Consider the following 20,724-nt stretch of genomic DNA (forward strand, 5'->3'; position numbering starts at 1 on the left):
ATTCATTCTACAACCATTAAAGAAAGTGAATTAATAAGTATAATGTTCCTGAAAAGTTCGTCTTCAGCACCAGGTGATTTTACTTTTTCAAATGTTTCAACTAAACATTTATAGGAGAATTCATTTCAACTTTAAGTAATCTTTTCCAGAGAAAGTAATAGAAAGAAACATTTCATTTTATGAGATACATATTATCCTGATAATAAAACCAGACAAAAACTATACAAAAATGAAAAATTTAAGATTAATATGCCTTATGAATATAGACACAAAAACCTTTAACAAAATATTAGTGAATGAAGTACAACAATACACAGAGTTAACACAATGACTGAAAAATTTATTTCAGTTAGACAAGGCTGGGTAAACAGTCAAGAATCAATCTACATAATAAATCTTATCAACAGTTTAAGGAAGAAGTAAACTCATGTGTATCAGGGGAACCCACCCCCAATATTTCAACGTAGGTTCTTTCTATTTTCCATAAGTGTTAGCTGGCTGAGAAATAAAGAGAGGCAGTATAAAGAGAAGAATTTTACAGCTGGGCCACCGGGGCTGACATCACATATCAGAAGGACTGTGATGCCCACCTGATCCTCAAACCAGCAAGTTTTTTATTAAGTGTTTCAAAAGGAGAGGGGGTGTAAGAACAGGGAGTAGGTACAAAGATCACATGCTTCAAAAAGCAAAAAGCAGAACTACTAGTAAGGGTCTAACAAAGATCACATGCTTCTGAGGGAACAGGGCAAAGGGTAAAAGCAGAACTTCTGATAAGGGTCTATGTTCAACAGTGCACGTATTGTCTTGATAAACATCTTAAATAACAGAAAACAGGATTTGAGAGCAGAGAACCGGTCTGACCACAAATCTACCAAGGCAGAATTTTTTCCCACCCTAGTAAGTCTGAGGGTACTGCAGGAGACCAGGGTGTATCTCAGTCCTTATCTGAACCACATAAGACAGACATTCCCAGAGTGGCCATTTATAGACCTCCCATCAGGAATGCATTCCTTTCCCAGGGTATTAATATTAATATTCCTTGCTAAGAACATAATTTAGCAATATCTTCTCTACATGCACATCCGTTTATAGGCTCTCCACAAGAAGAAAAATATGGGTCTTTTTGCCCGACCCTGCAGGCAGTCAGACCTTTTGGTTGTCTTCCCTTGTTCCCTAAAAATTGCTGTTATTCTGTTCTTTTTCAAGGTGCATTGATTTCATATTGTTCAAACACACATGTTTTACAATAAATTTGTACAGTTAACACAGTTATCACAGTGGTCCTGAGGTGACATACATCCTTAGCTTACAAAGATAACAGGATTAAGAGATTAAAGTAAAGACAGGAATATGAAATTATAAAAGTATTATTTGGGAACTAATAAATGTCCATGAAATTTTCACAATTTATGTTCCTCTGCCATGGCACCAGCCGGTCCCTCCATTCGGGGTCCCTGACTTCCCGTAACACAAGCAATTATATAAATTGGTACAAAAAGGTATTTTATGTAACTCAACACAATTCATAACACAAAGAAACAAACACTCAGCAAGTTAGAATTAGAGAGAAAACTTACACATCTTGATACAGAGCATCTACAAATGCTAACATCACTGAAGCATCATATTTATTAGAGCTAACATCATACTTAATTGTGAAAGGCTGAATACTTTCAGGGAAAAGGCAAGGATGTCCATTCTCATAACTCGTTTTCAACATAATATTAGAACATTTGGCAAAAGTAATAGGAAAATGAATAATAATAATAGATATACAAACTGGAAAAAAAAGAAATTTTTATTTGCATATGCATGATTGTAGATGCAGGGAAGTTCAACAAGTCCACCAAAGTTTAAAAATTACTAGAACTAGTAATTGAATGTAGCAACACTGCAGCATACATGATTACTACACAATAATTAACTGCATTTCTATATACCAATAGTGACCACATGAAAATTATCTTTAAAACTGAAATATCATTTATAATCTATCCAAAAATATTAAATACTTAGGTGGAGACTTAGCAAAACACATAACTGTTTTTCATGCTGACAGTTACAAAATGCTGATAAAATGACATAAAGAATTAAATAAATGACAAGACATACCATGTCTACAAAATGGAAGACTCAGCATGCTAAATATGTCAATTTGACACCCTAAATGATTTATAAGTATTTTCCAGGAAAAATTCTAGCAAGATTTTTTGTTTGTTTTTTGTTTGTTTGTTTTTTTTTGTTTGTTTGTTTGTTTTTTGAGACGGAGTCTTGCTCTGTAGCCCGGGCTGGAGTGCAGTGGCCGGATCTCAGCTCACTGCAAGCTCCGCCTCCCGGGTTTACGCCATTCTCCTGCCTCAGCCTCCGGAGTAGCTGGGACCACAGGCGCCCGCCACCTCGCCCGGCTAGTTTTTTGTATTTTTAGTAGAGACGGGGTTTCACCATATTAGCCAGGATGGTCTCGATATCCTGACCTCGTGATCCGCCCGTCTCGGCCTCCCAAAGTGCTGGGATTACAGGCTTGAGCCACCGCGCCCGGCCTGTTTGTTTGTTTTTATGTGTGTGCTTTAAAAAAAATCTTACTCTAATATTTATATCAAGAAAGTGATTCCAGAAGAAATGATGGAGTTAAGTCCTTCAAAAATCTGTTTCTCCATAAAAACTAAAACAAGAGCACTGGAAAAAATGGTCAAAGTCAACTACTCAGAATTCTGTAAATTAACCAAAGGCTAGCAACAATCCAAGGGACACTAATTCAATAGAAACACCTACACCTCAATAAGGGGAGCAAGCTTTATGGCATTTTTACTCTCCCTATTTCTATTCCACTTTCCCCAGTTCCATGGTGGCCTTGAAAACCAACAGTCCCACAAATAGCTAGCAGACTAAGAGCAACTGAAAATAGTAGAAAATGTTTGAAGCATGCAAAAGTATCATTTCTGAAGAACTATCATTATTTGACCTGTTTGGCAGTATACATAATGCCTCAATTTCAGAGGTTGTCTTTATTTGGCCTAATATCTCATTCCATGGAAATAGTCTTTCTTCCAAGGGAGTTCGTCAGAAACAATTAATAAAAATGGTTTAACATCCCAGTATTTTGAGATAGAGATAACAGTTGGGGCAAAAAGAATGGAAAAAAAAAAACTTAAAAAGAAAAGCTGAGAAATCAAGATTTACATTAGGGGCTTTGAAATATTCTGACATATACATGGGAATCCAGAAGGATACACAGACATAAGACTGTGTGTATACACAGAAAAGGAAACAGAAAATCCTAAACTTTCACCTCTATGTTGCCTTGAGACTCTGTGTAAGCAGAAAGTGAAGGAAAAGGCAGAGCTCCCAACTATACAACAGAATGTCAAAGTTATGGTAAAATATGAATGCTGAGTGCTCAGGGTTAGGCGATTATTGATTCAAAATTTTTACTGAAATGTCTCTTTAATCATTAGCAGGACTCTAAGCTACCTGATGAGAAAGCTTAGTGGTCACATGCAACAAAGAATGCAGATTGTCTTCAACCATTTGCACAGGAAGGATATGAACAGACATTTCTCAAAAGAAGACATTTACGCAGCCAACAAATATATTAATAAAAGCTCATCATCACTGGTCATTAGAGAAATGCAAATCAAAACCACAATGAGATGCCATCTCACACCAGTTAGAATGACGATCATGAAAAAGTCAGGAAACAACAGTTGCTGGAGAGGATGTGGAGAAATAGGAATGCTTTTACACTGTTGGTGGGAGTGTGAATTAGTTCAACCATTGTGGAAGAAAGTGTGGCAATTCCTCAATGATTTAGAACCAGAAATACCATTTGACCCAGAAATCCCATTACTGGGTATATACCCAAAGGATTATAAATCAGTCTACTGTAAAGACACATGCACACATTTGTTTATTGCAGCACTTTTCACAATAGCAAAGACTTGGAACCAACCCAAATGTCCATCAATGACAGACTGGATTAAGAAAATATGGCACATACATACTATGGAATACTATGCAGTCAAAAAAAATAGGAGGAGTTCATGTCCTTTGCAGGGACATGGTTGAAGTTGGAAACCATCATTCTTAGCAAACTACCACAGGAAGAGAAAACCAAACACCACATGTTCTTGCTCGTAAGTGAGAGTTGAATAATGAGAACACATGGACACAGGGAGGGGAACATCACCCACTGGGGCCTGTTGGGGGGTTGGGGGCTAGGAGGGGGATAGCATTGGGCAAAATACCTAATGTAGATGACAGATTGATGGATGTAGCAAACCACCATGGCACATGTATACCTATGTAACAAACCTACACTTTCTGCACATGTAAGCCAGAACTTAAAGTATAATAATAATAATAATAATAATAATAATAATAATAATAAAGCTTTAGTCTGGGTGGCTTTTAAAAAACAGAGATGTATTTTTCACAGCTCTGGAGGCTGGGAAGTCCAAATCAAGGTACAAACAGATTTAGTGTCTAATGAGGGACCATTTTTCTTCATAGATGGCAACTTCTTTCTGTGTCCTCCCATGATAGAAAGGGCCAAAACGCTTGCCAGGATCTCCTTCATAATATCACTATTTTTTTTCATCAGCATTCCACCTTCATGACCTAATTATGACCTAATATTTCAAAGATCCCACCTCCTAACATCATTGCATTGGTGATTAGCTTGCAACACACGCATTTGGTGGGGGGTAGGAGGGACACAAACTTTCAAACCATAGCACAGACCTTAATGGATTAATTTAGGAAAGTCACAAAGACATAAACAGCAGCAGCTGCAACAAAAGCAATAATAACAAATTGCAGCAACACCAAACACCATACCTAGGTAAAAAGAATGAAACTGGAGGAATCATATTACCTCACTTCAAATTATACCACAGATCTATATTAACAAAAACAACATGGTACTGGCATGAAAAACACACAGACCAATGGAACAGAATAGAGAACCCCAAAACAAGTCCACACACCTACAGCAAACTCATTTTTTGAGAAAGATGCCAAAAACATACACTGTGGAAACAGAATTATCTTCAATAAATAGTCCTGGAAAAATTGGATATTCATATGCAGAAGAATGATACTAGACCCCTATTTCTCACCACATACAGCAATTGAATCACAATAGATTAAAGACTTACATTTAAGACTGAACCATTAAATTATCATAAGAAAACATTGGAAAAAAAATCTGTGCTACTATATGATCCAGCAATTCAATTGCTGGATATGTACCAAGAGAAAGAAAATCATTATATCAAAGAAATATCTGCACTCCTATGTTTCTCAGAAAACTAAAAATTTAGCTACGTTATGATTCAATAATCACACTGCTTAGTATATACCCCCAAATTGGAAATCAGTGTATAAGAGAGACATCCACAGGCCTATGTTTGTTGCAGCATTGTCTACGATAGCTAAGAGTTGGAAGCAACCTAAGTGTCCATCAATAGATTAATGAACAAAATATGTGCTGTAATACACAATGGAATAGTATTCAGCCGTAAAAAAGAATGAAATTCAGTCATTTGCAACAACATGAATGGAACTGGAGATCATTACATTAAGCGAAATAAGCCAGGTACAGAAAGACAAACATTGCATGCTCCCACTTATTTATGGGATCTAAAAATAAATATCATTGAGATCATGGTCATAGAGAGAAGAAAGATAGTTACTGGAGACTGGGAAGAGTTGCAGGGGTTTGAGGCAAAGGTGAGGATGGTTAATGAGTGCAAAAAAAGATAGAGTAAATAAGACCCACTATTTGATAGCACAGTAGCGTGACTATAGTCAATAAAAATTGTATATTTTAGGATGAAGCTGGAAACTGTCATTCTCAGCAAACTATCGCAAGGACAAAAAACCAAACACTGCTTGTTCTCACTCATAGGTGGGAATTGAACAATGAGAACACTTGGACACAGGAAGGGGAGCATCACACACTGGGGCCTGTTTGGGGTGGGGGGGGGGGAGGGATAGCATTAGGAGATATACCTAATGTAAATGACGAGTTAATGGGTGCAGCACACCAACATGGCACATGTATACATATGTAACAAACCTGCACACTGTGCACATGTACCCTAGAACTTAAAGTATAATAATAATAAAAAAAGAATAACTTAAAGAATGTAATTGGATTGTCTATAACTCATAAATGTTTGAGAGGATAGTTACCCCATTCTTCATGATACGCTTATTTCACATTGCATGTCTTTATTGAAACATATCATATACCCTATAAATATATACATGTACTACGTACCTACAAACTTTTTAGAAAATAATAATTTTAAAAAATACTTAATGAATGGTATTGGAAAATGATATATGAAGGATCTTTTTTTTTTTCTAGCTTGGCCTGATTATTAGGTAAAGTTCTGAGTTTTCTTTCATGTTGTATTTTTAGGGGGTGAGGGGGTTGGAGAGGCACTATAATTTACAAATAGTAAAATATACCGTCTTCACTATAGAGTTCTATGATTGCTGACAAATATATTCAATCATATAGCCATCAGAAAAGTCAAGATACATATTTGTTCCATTACCCTAATACATTTTATTTTGCTCTTTGTAATCAATTCTTACCCCCAGTACCTGACAACCACCCATCAGGTTTCTCTTCCTATTGTTTCATCTATGGAAGAATGTCATATTAATGAAATTATATATAATATACACTTTTAATGCATGTTTTTGTTTTACAGAATACATTCGAGATTCATCCATATTGTTAAGTATTCATAGTTGATTCCTTAATTGTCGAGTAGTATTCTGTTGTATAGATAGATGTACTGTTGTCTGCTTATTCATTAACCCATTAAGGAGAATTTTGTTTTTTTCTATTTTCTGGCAATTATGAATATAGCAATTGTAAAAATTCTTGTACAGTTTGTTTTTCGTGTGTGAACTTAAAATCTTATTTCACTTGGGAAATCACCTAGCAGTAAGATTACAAGGTAACATATTAAGTGTATGATTAATGTTCTAAGTAATTACTAAACATTTTTCTCAAGTAGCAATATAATCTTGCTTTCCCACCAACAATATATGAGAGATCCAGTTGTTCTGTATCTTCATCAACGCTTGGTATGTCATTTAGAAAAATGTTTTTGCCATTCTAATGCATGTTTGGAGAAATCTCATGTTTTTTCCCTGGCAATTCCCTGATAAGTAATGGGGTTAATTTTTCACATTCTCACTTGCCACATGAATATTTAATTTATTCAAGTGTTCATTGATATGTATTGTCCTTTTTTGAAAAATTGTTGTTTACTCAATATTGAGATTTGAATGTCCTTTATACATTCTGGTTATATGTCCCTTATCAGATATATGATCTGAAAATATTTTCTCCCAGAAAAAGTGTGACTTTTCTTTCCATTATTAAAAGTGTATTTGAAAGAGCAGAAGTTTTTAATTTGGATACTGTTCAATTTATCTAGGTTTATTCTTCTGTGAATGTGCTTTTTGTAAAATATCCAATATATATATTTTTGTAACCCCAAGAGGAAAACATTTTCTCTTATATTTTCACCTTGAATTTGTCTAGTTTGCAGTTTTATATTTAGGTCAATGAAACATTATGAGCCAGTTTTTGTATATAATGCATTTTTTAATAAAGTTTTATTTTTATTGGTACTAGAGCAACTAAACTTCCATGGGAAAAAAATATGAACCTTGACCTAAACCTTACTCCTCATGTAAAAATCCATTCAAAATAGAACATGGACCTAAATGTAAAACACACACCTGAAAACTTTTATTAAAATCATGGTAGAATATCTTTGGGTCCCATGGCTAGTCAAAGTGTTCTTAGATTTTATAACAAATCCAAATCCATAAAACGTTGCTACATCGGACATAATTAAAATCAAAACTAAAAACATTTGCTCTTTGAAAGTCCATGTGAAGAAGAAAAGGCAAGGAACAGACTGGGAACAAACATTTGCAAACCACATATCCAAAAACAGCAGCAACAAACTTGTATCTAGAACCTATAAAGTACTAATAGTACAATATTAAATAAATAACCCAATCATAAAATGGGTTAATAATCTGAATATACATTTCTCCAAAGTGGCTCACTATATAGTATTATAAACACACAAAAGTATTTTCAACATCATTAACTGTTATTTCCACCAATTCTCTTTACCATAATAAAAGCGTCCAAAGCTCAAGTTAATGTTCAGATAGCTCCTAAAACAATTGTTTGAAACATCATAGTTAAAATCTTTTAAAGCTAGCAAATTAAATATTGTAAGGGTACAAAAAATATTCAGAATATAGTCCAGAGTGGCTGATCATTAACACTGCTAAGTTTGAAAAATTAAATTTCTGTGACGCTCCATTACTTTGGTTTTCTTAATATCATCAGATATTCCATGTGTCTTCATCTGAAGAATTTAAGCCTATCTCCTACTTAATTAGAACTTTTAAGCAAGAAGTAGTAGAATAAATATTTTTATAAACTTGATAACTTAGAGCAATTTTAAAAATAAAATATTTCTATATATTCTGCATCCAGCTTCTCCTATAACTAGTATCTTATATTAGAAAAATAGATTTGTTATAATTAACAAACTAGCATTGATATCTTATTAACTAAAGTCCATATTTATGCACATTTTCTTGGTTTTTACTTTATGTCCTTTTCCTTTCTTAGATTCCTAAACATAATACCACACTATATTTAGTAGTCATGTCTCCTTTGGCTCCATGCAGCTATGATGGTTTCCCAGATTTTCCGTTCCTGTTCTGATGACTTTGACAGTTTTGAGGAGTTCAGGTTATTTTGTAGAATGTTCTTACATTGCAATTTCTTTGATGTTTTTCTCATTAGACTGGGATAATTGATATTTGGTTGCAAGATCACAGAGATTAAATGCCTTTCTCAGAGCATATCAAGAATATATGCTATCAATATGACTTTTTAATGTTGATATTAATCACTTGGCTATGGTAGTTTGTCAAGTTGCTCCACTGTAGTTCCTTTTTTTAATTCCTTCATAATGTGTATGTTTTGGAAGAAAGTCACAATGTAAAGACCACATCTAAGAAACTGAGAGATGAGCTCTGCTTCCTTAAGGTGAAAATATCTTAACGAATTATTTGTAATTCTTCTGCAGAGGAGATTTGTCTATTCTCCCATATTTATCTATTTAGTCATTCATTTTTAATATCTGTATGGACTTGTAAATATTTATTTTATAATTTTAGTTATAATACAATACTACTATATTCATTTTGTTTAGTCTATCATCAATATGATGTTCTTTGTAAGTTTTCCTATCTGCCTTATTAGATAAAGGATGTTTCCCTCTGAGATAATTTGGATCTGTGTCCCCATGCAATCTCACATTGAAATGTAATCCCTATTATTGGAGATGGGGCACATGGAAGGTGTTTGGATCATGAAAATGTGTATCCCTCATGAAAAACTTAGCACCATCCCCTCAGTGATGAGTGAGTTCCCACAAAATCTGGTTATTTAAAACTCTGCAGGATTTCCCATTCTCTCTTTGGCTCTAGCTCAAGCCATGTGATGTGCCAGCTCCCACTTTGTCTTCCACCATGAATAAAGGCTCCCAGAGGCCTCACCAGAAGTCCAGCAGATGCCAGCACTGTGCTTCCTGCACAACCTGCAGAGCTGTTAGCCAATTAAATTTATTTTCTTTACAATTTATCAAGTCTTGGGCATTTCTTTACAGCAATGCAAGACTGGGCTAACACACCTTCTATTCCTGATTTTTGAGTTTTTAATAATAAATGGATATTAAATTTTGTAAAATGAATTTAATATATATAGATATGATTTTTCATATTTAGCCTGCTAACAAGATAAATTACATTGATTGACTTATGAATGTAAAACCTTACTTGCATTCCTATAATGAATCAGTTGTGGTGTATTACTCTTTTTATATCTTACCATTTTTGAATTGCTAATACTTTAAAGGATTTTTGTATGTACTCTATGTTCATAAGATATGCTGGTAGTTTTTTTTAACCCTAAGTGTTATTTAGAGCTATATTCTCTATTTCATAAATAGTTGGGGTTTTATGGCCACATTTCAGTTACTGATTTCTACAGTAGATCTGTTACGGTCTGACAATGTACTTTACATAATTTCTAGCATTTTCAACTTGTGAATGTTTATTTTATGGCCTATACTGTGATGTATCTTCATGAGTGTTCTATCATGATGAGTGTTCCATCTGCACATGAGAAGAATGTGTGTTCTTATGATGCTGCACAGAATATTCTATAATGTAAATTTGTTGATAGTGCTGTTCAATTTATCTTTAGCCTTATCATTTTCTGCCTGCTCTATTTGTCATTTACTGACAAGGGAGTGTCAAATTATGCAACTGTAATAGGATATTTGTCTATTTCTCCTTTCAGTTCTATAAATTTCTGCACATATTTTGATGCTGTTTTTTTAGGTGCACATCCTTTTATGATTATGTCTGCTTTGATAATTGATCCTTTTTTCATTATTTAATGTTTCTTTTACTCCTCATACTCTTTTTTGTTCTGAAGATTGCTTTGTCTGAAATTAATAGAGGTAATTCAGCTTCTTTTTATGCTTTATGTTTGCATGATATATCTTTCTTCATCATTTTATTTAACTTCTATAAGTCTTTACATTTAAATTGGGTTTCTTTTACACAGCATATAATTAGGTATTATATATTTTTTTTTTGTTTTCTTGATATGGGTGTTTGTTCCTTAATCTAATCTATAATTTATGATTTTTATGCCATTTAATTAACAAATGTGCATTTTTGTCTTTATTACATATGTATGTCCCCATAAACAAATATTCTATTAATTTGTGTGTTTTAAGATTTATATGTTGCTTCCTACTCTAAGTACCCTTTTGAAGCTTTGCTTTTCACTTAACATTATCTTTTCTATATTTATCCCTTTTGATACAAGTAAATCATCTGAATTCATTTCTAATATTATATACTATTTTCTTATAAAAATAAGCTATCTCTAAGTCATCCATTTTCCTACTGGCAGAAAGTTAATTTATTTACACTTTATTTGCTGATATAAACAAGTGCTAAAGTAAATAATTTTCTTCATATGTTTCCTGGGGTATATAAAATAGAACATATCTGATATAGACATTGAGAGTTGAAATTGTCTGGTCATGAAATATGCACATTTTTAATCTCACAAAATATTGCTAAATGGCTCCCCAAAGTGATCATACCAATTAAAACTCTAATAAGTGTTGTTTGGGAGTGTTCCTAACTCTACATCTTTCCCTACACTCGTGTTTATCAGTTGATCATTCTTCCCAAATTTCTTTTTTTTTTTTTTAATTCAACTTTGTATTAGATACAGGGCACACATGTGCAGATATTTTACCTGGTTATATTGCACCCAGGTAGTGACATGTTACCCATTAGGTAGTTTTTCAACCTAGCTCCTTCTTCCCACCGTCCCCCTCTAGTAGTCCACAGTATCTGTTTTTCCCTTGTTTGAGTCCTTGTGTGCTCAATATTTAGCTACCACTTATAATTGAGAAAATGTGTTACATATACACCATGAAATACTTCACAGCTATAGAAAAAAATAAAAGCATGTCCTTTGCAACAACATGGATAGAAGTGGAGGCCATAATCCTAAGTGAATTAACACACAGGAACAGAAAGCCAATTTCTGATTTTGACTGGTGTATTTAGACTATTCAGGTATAAAGCGATTCCAAACATGTTTGGAATAAAGTATATACACTATCTTTTTTTTTTTTTTTTTTTTTTTTTTGAGACGGAGTTTCACTCTTGTTGCCCCAGGCTGCAGTGCAATGGCATGATCTTGGCTCACCGCAACCTCTGCCTCCCAGGTTCAAGCAATTCTCCTGCCTCAGCCTCCCGAATAGCTGGGATTACAGGCATATGTCATCATGTCTGGCTAATTTTGTATTTTTAGTAGAGACAGGGTTTCTCCATGTTGGTCAGGCTGATCTTGAACTCCTGACCTCAGGTGATCTACCTGCCTCAGCCTCCCAAAGTGCTGGGATTACAAACGTGAGCCACCACGCCCAGCCTATTATCTTTATGCTTTGTATTAACTACATTTGCTCTTTCTTTGTTTTAAATGTTTCCTTCTCTGGCTCTCTCTGCTATTTATTGAGCATTTATTATGTCATTTTTTTCTATACTGACATATCATTTATACTTCCTTTTCATCTTTTTTAGTGGTTGCCTGAGGGTTTACTATATACAGTTTTAAACAATCTAAGTTCCTTTTTAAATAATACTATTTCATTCCAATATAGTGCAGGTAATTTATGATATTCTTAATTCCTCTCTTCTCTCTTCTAACACAGTCATTATTCATTTTATTTAAACATATGCTATAAATACTCAATACATTGTTATTATTATTGTTTTAAAATTTTCATTATCTTTTGGGAAATTAAGAAAAACATAAAAGACATTTTACCTTTATTTATTTGTTGTGCTCTACTCTTCCATCTTTTTGTGTATTCTCAATTTTTCTGACCTATATAAATTTCTTTCTGTGAAGAACTTCCTTTAACAATTTTTGTAGGGCTAGTCCACTAGCAATATATATACATATAAATATAAATATTTATATGTATATATATTTTTTTTTGAGAAAGGCTTTTTTTTTTTTTTTTCAATCTTAAAGTACATGTTTTGCTGGGTATAGAATTTTTGATTGGCAGAATTTTTTTTTTTAATTTTAAAGATTTTATGCCATTATTTTGCTGTTGACATAATATCTGATAAGACGTCTTTGGCAATTTTTATCTATGTTTTGTTATGTGTGATAATTAATTTTACGTGTCAGTTTGGATGCTTCTTTGTGCCCAAATATTTGGTAACAGATTATTCCAGGCATTTTTATGAGGATTATTTTCCATCAAATTAGCATATAAATTAGTCAACTTTGAGCAAAACAGATTTCGCTCTGTAATCTGGGTGGGTCTCATCCAGTCAGTTAAGAACTGAATAGAACAAAAGTACTGACTTCCCCCAAGCAAAGAGTAATTCTGCCAGTAGATATCCTTTGGATTTGAACTACAATGTTGGTTGCTTCCTGGAATTTTATTCTGATGGCCTTCAGACTTGAACTACCTTATTTGCTCTTCTTTGGGTCTCCAATCTGCCAATCCGTCCTGTAGATTTCGGATTTGCCAGCTCCCATATAATAACGTGAGCCAATTTCTTAAAATAAACTTCTGTATCTCTCTCTCTATACAGAGAGAAAAATAGAGCCTATTGGTTCTATTGCTTGTATTTTTCAGGAGAATCCTGACTAATACAGTGTGTATCTTTTCTTGGTGTTCTCTGAGCTTCTTAGATTGGTGTATTGGTGCCTGTCACTAATTTAACATTTTTCAACTACTATTTCCCAAATTTTTATTTCATTTTGTTTTGTCTTTTTCGTCTAGTATTACAATTTTGCAGATATTTTCCCAGAGTTCTTGAATGTTCTGTTCTATTTTTGTCATTTTTTAATTCAATTTCAGTTTGAAAAAATTTCTATTGACCTGTCTTCAAATTTACTGACATTGTATTTAGCTGTGTTGGGTATACTGATGAACCTATGGAGATCATTCTTCGTTTCTGTTGCTGTATGTTTTTTAAAAATAATTTCTAACATTTTCTTTTTATAATTCTCATCTCTCCTCTTATATGACCCTACTGGTTTTGCATGTCCTGTACCTTTTTCATTAGAGATTTTGACAAGGTAATTAATAATAATAATTTTAAATTTCCTCTCTGATAATTCCAACATCCATGTCATAAGTGAGTCTGTGTCTCTTTAATACTTTATCTTCTGACTATGTGTTCTTTGTTTATTTGTTTGCTTCTTGCCTTTTGGGCATGTCTTAGAACTTTTTGTTGAATGCTGAAGATATCATATATGTTAGTAGATGTTTGGTATACATGTTAATCTGGCCAAGAGTTGTGTTATGTTTGATGTTTGTTGTAGCTATGGACACTGGAAGCTTCATATGTCGCTAGTAATCATGTTTTTTTCTCTCATCTTGAATTTTGGGCTTCTCTATTCTGCTTCTCAGAAAGTTTTATCTATTTATTTTTTCTTTTAGCTCTTTCAGTTGTAATCCACTGTGACCATTATTGGAGGCATTACTAGTATGGTGATAATATAGGAAAGGAGGATATAAGGCATTCTCTAGTTTTTATTTTTTATTTTCAGGCTTTGAAATGCATAGTAAGCTGTATTTCAGAGCTGTGACTTTTGTAATTCGTGTTTCTTTTTTTTTTTAGGGGTAGACTTTTTTTCACCCTGCCGCCTAATTCTTTCTCTAGCGGCAGTAAAGAATCTCAGTGTTCCCAGTGTATGTTATTAAAGTTGTCTTCTCTATAGATTCAGGCTTTTTTATCTCTTAGGTGAGACACTGTTTGGGTAGGATAAAATTTCCTTCACCCAACTGAAATGGGATTTTACTGGTGCCCTCTGACAATGTCCAGCCCCCCTAGGGATTAATCCTTTTGTTCTGAAAGGAAACCTTCATCTTCCCTTGGTAGAGTCACAAAGGGAGCACTCTTAGGATTTTTCTAAATCCACTCTATGAAAGCCTGGTGGAGTTTCTGTAGGAAAGCCTACAGAAATGAGGGGTATTCCTATGACTGCAGCCTCCAGAAGCTAGCCCACATTTGGGCACCATAAATTCATCAAAATTTCTGGTTTAACATTCTTACTGACTTCTAGGGTGTCTGGCAGTGTCTGCTCCAGATAAGAAATTGCTCACATACTTTGTCCTTCTGAAAATAACTGTTTCTAAATATTTCAAGGAAATCTAGTAACTTCTGTTCTCTGATGAGTCCAAAGGTGTCAATTGATTTTCAGTTTTTCCAGCTTTTCCTTGTTGGAAAATGAAAGTGACAATTCTAAGCTCTTATGTGTCTTAGCTGATCTATCTTAGATTTCTGAAGTATCCAAACATGTTATGTTATGCCCAGACCGTTTGTGCCCCGAAGAAGACCACCAGAGTCCAGAGTCAAAGCCAAGCGGCAAGGATCTTTACTGCAAGTTCGAACTTGGTCCCTCGATTCCACAGCATACAAGAGGGCCCTGAACCATGCGAGTGCTTGCCTTTTATAGCCCGAGGTAGATAGGATAGCAAAGTTACAGAGGAACAAAGGAATTCTTTTGGTTATAGCATTACAATTGGTTTACATTTACATTTAGTAGTAGTTTTTTTTGTTTGTTTATTTGTTTGTTTTTTTTATTGGTTCCCGCGCTTTCAGTAAAACTACAAACGGCTGTGTCCTTATCGGAGATTTTCCAGGTGGTGTTTGTACTGGGCTTCAGGAAATTGAGAGATATGTGTTTGTACTGGGCCTGTTTGTGTTGAGAGATATATGGTGGGATGTGTTTGTACTGGGCCTGTTTGTGTTGAGCCCGGGGCTGAGGAATGTGCCTGATTTCTTTTCAGTTATTAGCAATGATATGGAAGGGAAGTTCTGGGAAAGGAATGGCATGATCCCTTTAAATTATATGGAAGGGGGGAAGGGTGTGGTCCCTGGCTAGGACTCCACACCCAGACCTGCGGCCACTGACCTACATGAGGACAGGCATTTTTGTTTTCCTGTCAAAATGTTGCATTTCCCAAGACCACCCTGGCCTTCCACACCCCCATCCTGTGCCTGTAAAAACCCCAAGATGCTAGCAGGAAGACACACAGGTAGCTGGATGTCAAGAGGAGCCCATCAGCAGAGGAACACATGGGTGGCTGGATGTCGAGACGAACACCCTGAACATGTCGGCAGGCCCCTGACCAACAGAACAACACAGAGTTTGGCTGGGGCAGTTGAAGGAGAGCCCAGGCCTCCAAGTGGCCTGACTCTAAGGGAAAATCTTCTCCCTTCTGGCTCCCCCATCTGCTGAGAGCTACTTCCATTCAATAAAACCTTGAACTCATTCTCCAAGCCCATATGTGATCCAATTCTTCTGGCACACCAAGGCAAGAACCCTGGGATACAGAAAACCCTCTGTGCCTGTGATAAGGCAGGGGTCTAATTGAGCTAACACAGCCATCTATGGATGATTAAACTAAAAGAGCACCCTGTAACACACACCAACTGGGACTTCAGCTGTAAACATTCACCCCTAGACACTGCCATGGGTCTCCCTGCCCATCTGTATGCTCCCCTGAAGGTTTGAGCAACAGAGCACTGAAGAAGCAAGCCACATCCCCATGTCATGCCCTGCAAGAAGGACAAGGGAACTTTTCCCATTTCAGCAACATCATTTATAGATGCTCATACATGATATATATGTGATATATAATATATAATATATATAATGTTGCAAATTATAAAATATATAAAATATATGTAATTACATTAAGTAAAATTTCCTGACAAATATTTAAAATTCAGATAATAGAAAGCATCCTTGTCTTTTTCCTAAATATAGTATATTTTCACCATTTCTCAGATAAGAATTTTGTTGGCTGTTGGTTAGTTATTCACCTCAAGAGAGTTTAAAGTTCACAGTTGGCAGAATTTCCTATAGTCTTAGTAGGGCTGCCCATCTCTGAGGATTGACATCATTTTCAACATGATTTACGCAGCTAGCATAGACATCCACTTGCTTTTTGTAATGTAGTCCTTCCTTAGGATGAACATCACATCAACCTCTTAGAAAATATAGGGGCTAACTCAGAGTTCCTACTCATGGAGAGACCCTAAAATTATACTAATAATTAGAATAATTATTCATCTCCATGTAAGTGACAATAGAGAGAATTATCTTTATGACTCTTGTCCTTGCTTACTTTGATGATCACGAGTTCGCCAAGACTCCAAATTTTTCTATCATAAAATGGATCGATTCTTATCTTCACATGGCAGTGTATATACTATAATATGTACCAATTTTCAATCTATTCTCAATGCCTTAAATCCTCTCACTGTGCTCTCTAATGGAAAAAATGCCTCAAGGTTTTCCTGGATGTCTCCATTACCTTCTTAAATTTTCTGGATGTCTCCAGAGGACAGTGTTTCCCCCAGGAGCTAAGTGAAAGAGATTCTATTATCTCACATTCTATGAACTAGTGGGCCTGAGAATACATTGTCTTAGTTTTTTCTTGCCAATTCTGGACCATTTTTCTTCCCTTCTAATTTACAAAAAGAAAAAATATCCTTTGGATTGCATGCCATACTATACTATATATTATATAGATTGATATGTTGCGAGAAGTCAAGGATCCCAAATGGAGGGACTGGTTGAAGCTGCAGCAGCAGAACATAAATTGTGATGATTTCATGGACATTTATTAGTTCCCCAAATTAATACTTTTATAATTTCTTACGTCTGTCTTTACTGCAAACTCTGAACATAAATTGTGACCATTTCATGGAAATTTATCACTTCCCCAATCAATACTCTTGTGATTTCCTATGCCTGTCTTTACTTTAATCTCTTAATCCCATCATCTTCATAAACTGAGGATGAATGTCGCCTCAGGACCCTGTGATGATTGTGTTAACTGCACAAATTGTTTGTAGAGCATGTGTATTTGAACAATATGAAATCTGGGCACCTTAAGAACAGGATAACAGCGATTTTCAGGGAACAAGGGAGATAACTTTAAAGTCTGACTGTCCGTGGTCTGCACAGAACAGAGCCATATTCCTCTTATTACCGAAAATGGGTAAGATAAATATCACTGAATTCTTTCCCCAGTAAGGAATATTAATAATTAACAGCCTTAGGAAAAGAATGCATTCCCAAAGGAGGTCTCTGAATGGCTGCTCTGGAAGTGTCTGCCTTTATGCAGATGTAGATAGGGATGAAACACACCCTAGTCTCCTGCAGTGCCCCCAGGCTTGCTAGGATTAGGAAATTCCAGCCTGGTGAATTCTAGTCAGACCAGTTCTCTGCTCTTGAACCCTGACAATGCATGCACAGCAGGACATGGAAGTTCATTAGTGATTCTAGTTTCACCCTGACCTCCTGATCTCACCATGACCTCCTGCCTTGTGATCTTTTGTTGCCCTTAAAGCATGTGATCTCTGTGACCCACACTCTATTCATGCACTCCCTCCCCTTTGAAAATTACTAATAAAAACTTGCTGGTTTTATGGCTCAGGGAGTATTACAGAACCTGCCGACATGCGAGTTCTCCCCAGGACACCCAGCTTTAAAATTTCTCTCTTTTGTACTCTTTCCCTTTATTTCTCAGACCAGCCAACACTTAGGGAAAATAGAAAAGAACCTATGTGAATTATCAGGGGCAAATTTTCCCCAATAGTGATAGTATTACATTTGTATTAGTCTGTTCTCATACTGCTGTAAAGATACTACCCAAAACTGGGTAATCTATAAAGAAAAGGGGTTTAATTGATTCACAGTTTTGCATGACTGGGGATGCCTCAGGAAACTTACAATCATGGTGGAAGGGGAAGCAAGCACCTTCTTCATAAGTCGGCAGGAGAGAGAAGAGTGAGTGAAGGAGGAACTTGCCAAACACTAATAAAGCCATGGGGTCTTGTGAGTACTCACTGCCATGAGAACAGCATGGGAGAAACCACCTCCATGACCCAATCACCTCCCACCAGGGTCCTCCCTCAACACCTGGGGATTACAATTCAAGATGAGATTTGGGTGAAGATGCATGAGCTAACCGTATCGCTATCTCTTATATTTTTATTTATAGACAGGCTAATTATTTACATTTCTTCCTTCAGAACTTTACGTCTGACTTAATTTATCTCCAACACCACTCTTGTCAGTTGTCAGGAATGTTAAAATTAAAAAAAAAAAAAAAATCCCTCAAACTGTTCTCTCAGTTTCTTGACTTCATTAGTGTCAGTGATCTTGTCTTTTGCCCCACCTGTGACACCTCCACCTATGATCACAGACATTATTATTTTCATTAATCACATTTACAAAATCTCAATTTCAATAATTATATTCACCAGTCACAACATCCTATATTTCTAGGTCATATCCTCTAGCATTCCTTTCCAACAATTATTTGATTCTATTGGATTCAAACTTATTTACATTACCACCTTATCACTTTTCAATGTTTTCTGCATGTTATTATTTTCCCTCATTACCCACTTTGGAGTTCATGTTCTTTCATTGCAGTCTCTGTCTTGCATGTACGAGCCACTTACCTGTTTGTTTCTCTCTTGCTCACACTTTTTATCTCTCTATTGTAGTTACCTGGCAGACCCTCAACTTTAGCTAATCTAACTCTCTACTTAGTCTATACCTATAACAAAAATAACAGGTATGGAAAAAGAAAACAAACAAACAAAGAAATAACAACAAGAAACTCAAGCTGAAAGGTCTCAAGTTAATTTATGACCAAAGAAATAAAGTGAATTTTCCTGCTGCTTAGCAATCATACTATCTGTCCTGAGTTAAATTCACTTGTTCTTCAAGACAAACATGGGGTGTATAAAAACTAAACTAACATGTCCAAATAGGTATCATTGAGTATCTAGGTTATGTGTGAACCTGTAAATTCTAGTTGGGAGAATAACTATCAGTTAATTTTAAATTTATAAATGTTCATATAGAGTGTTCATGTCACAGAGCAGATGTCAATCCCGTGGTTTAACACTTCCTGGAGATTTTTGTAGCATATTGCCATTGATGGTTGAAATCATACATTTTTCATCTGCTTCCAGTTTCCTATAACTTGTAAATTATAGATTGTACAAACAAAACTTCTTAATGCACTTCCACAATTAAAAAAAAAAAGCATGCATTGTGATACTGAGGATCTGCTTGATTACAACTGAGGAGTGTCCAATCAAAGCTTTGAACAGACTGACTAATCCTGCACTATGTAGGATGCGCATTAATAATTTCTAATTAATGATGGAAGTGAGACAGTCTAATACTGTCGTAAACCAAAGGTGTTGAAGCCTTCTTGTAGCTTTGCATCAAAGTTAAAGGATTCCATCATCAAATCCATATTTGTTACCCCTGTCAGAAAGGTTCTCCATGGGGGAGGTGGCCAAGATGGCCAACTAGAAGAAGCTAGTGTGCATGGCTTTCATGGAGAGAAAAGGAAGGGCTGAGTAAATATAGCATTTTCAACTGAAACATCCAGGCATGCGCATAAGGACTAATCAAGAAAACAACTTGACCCATGAAAAATGGAGAAATCAAAGAAGGATGAAGGCCCACCCAGGAGCGACATGGAGCCAAGTAACCTCCCCGACCCAAGGAAGTGGTGAGTGAAAGTGTGACCACAGGAACCCATGCTTCTTCCACAGATCGTTGCAACCTTTGGGTCAGGAGATTCCCCTCATGAACCAACTCCACCAGGACCTTCAGTCTGACACACAGAGCTATGTGGAGTCTCAGCTGAGCAGCTGGTCAGGCACGTGCTGAGACCCTGGAGCCTTAGATACTCTGGCTTTCTGGGCTTCCCAGAAAAATTACCTGCAATTCCAGCAAAGTGAAAGGTTAGACCCCTGTATATATCCCTAGGAAAGAGGCTGAATCCAGGGAGCTGAGCAGTGACTGTCCGCTGGTCCCACTAACAAGACACCTCACAGAATAAAACTCTGGCTTGGAATTTCAGCCAGCCACTGATTGTAATATTGCAACTGGGATGGAGCTCCTGGGGGTAGGGGTGGGCCACCCTCTTTGCTGTTTGGGAGACTTAGCCGTTCCACCCTGTGGGCTTTGGAGAGTCCAAGCTAACCAGGAAC

Source organism: Papio anubis, chromosome X (assembly GCF_008728515.1).
Source record: "Papio anubis isolate 15944 chromosome X, Panubis1.0, whole genome shotgun sequence".
In the NCBI taxonomy this organism is placed as follows: domain Eukaryota; kingdom Metazoa; phylum Chordata; class Mammalia; order Primates; family Cercopithecidae; genus Papio; species Papio anubis.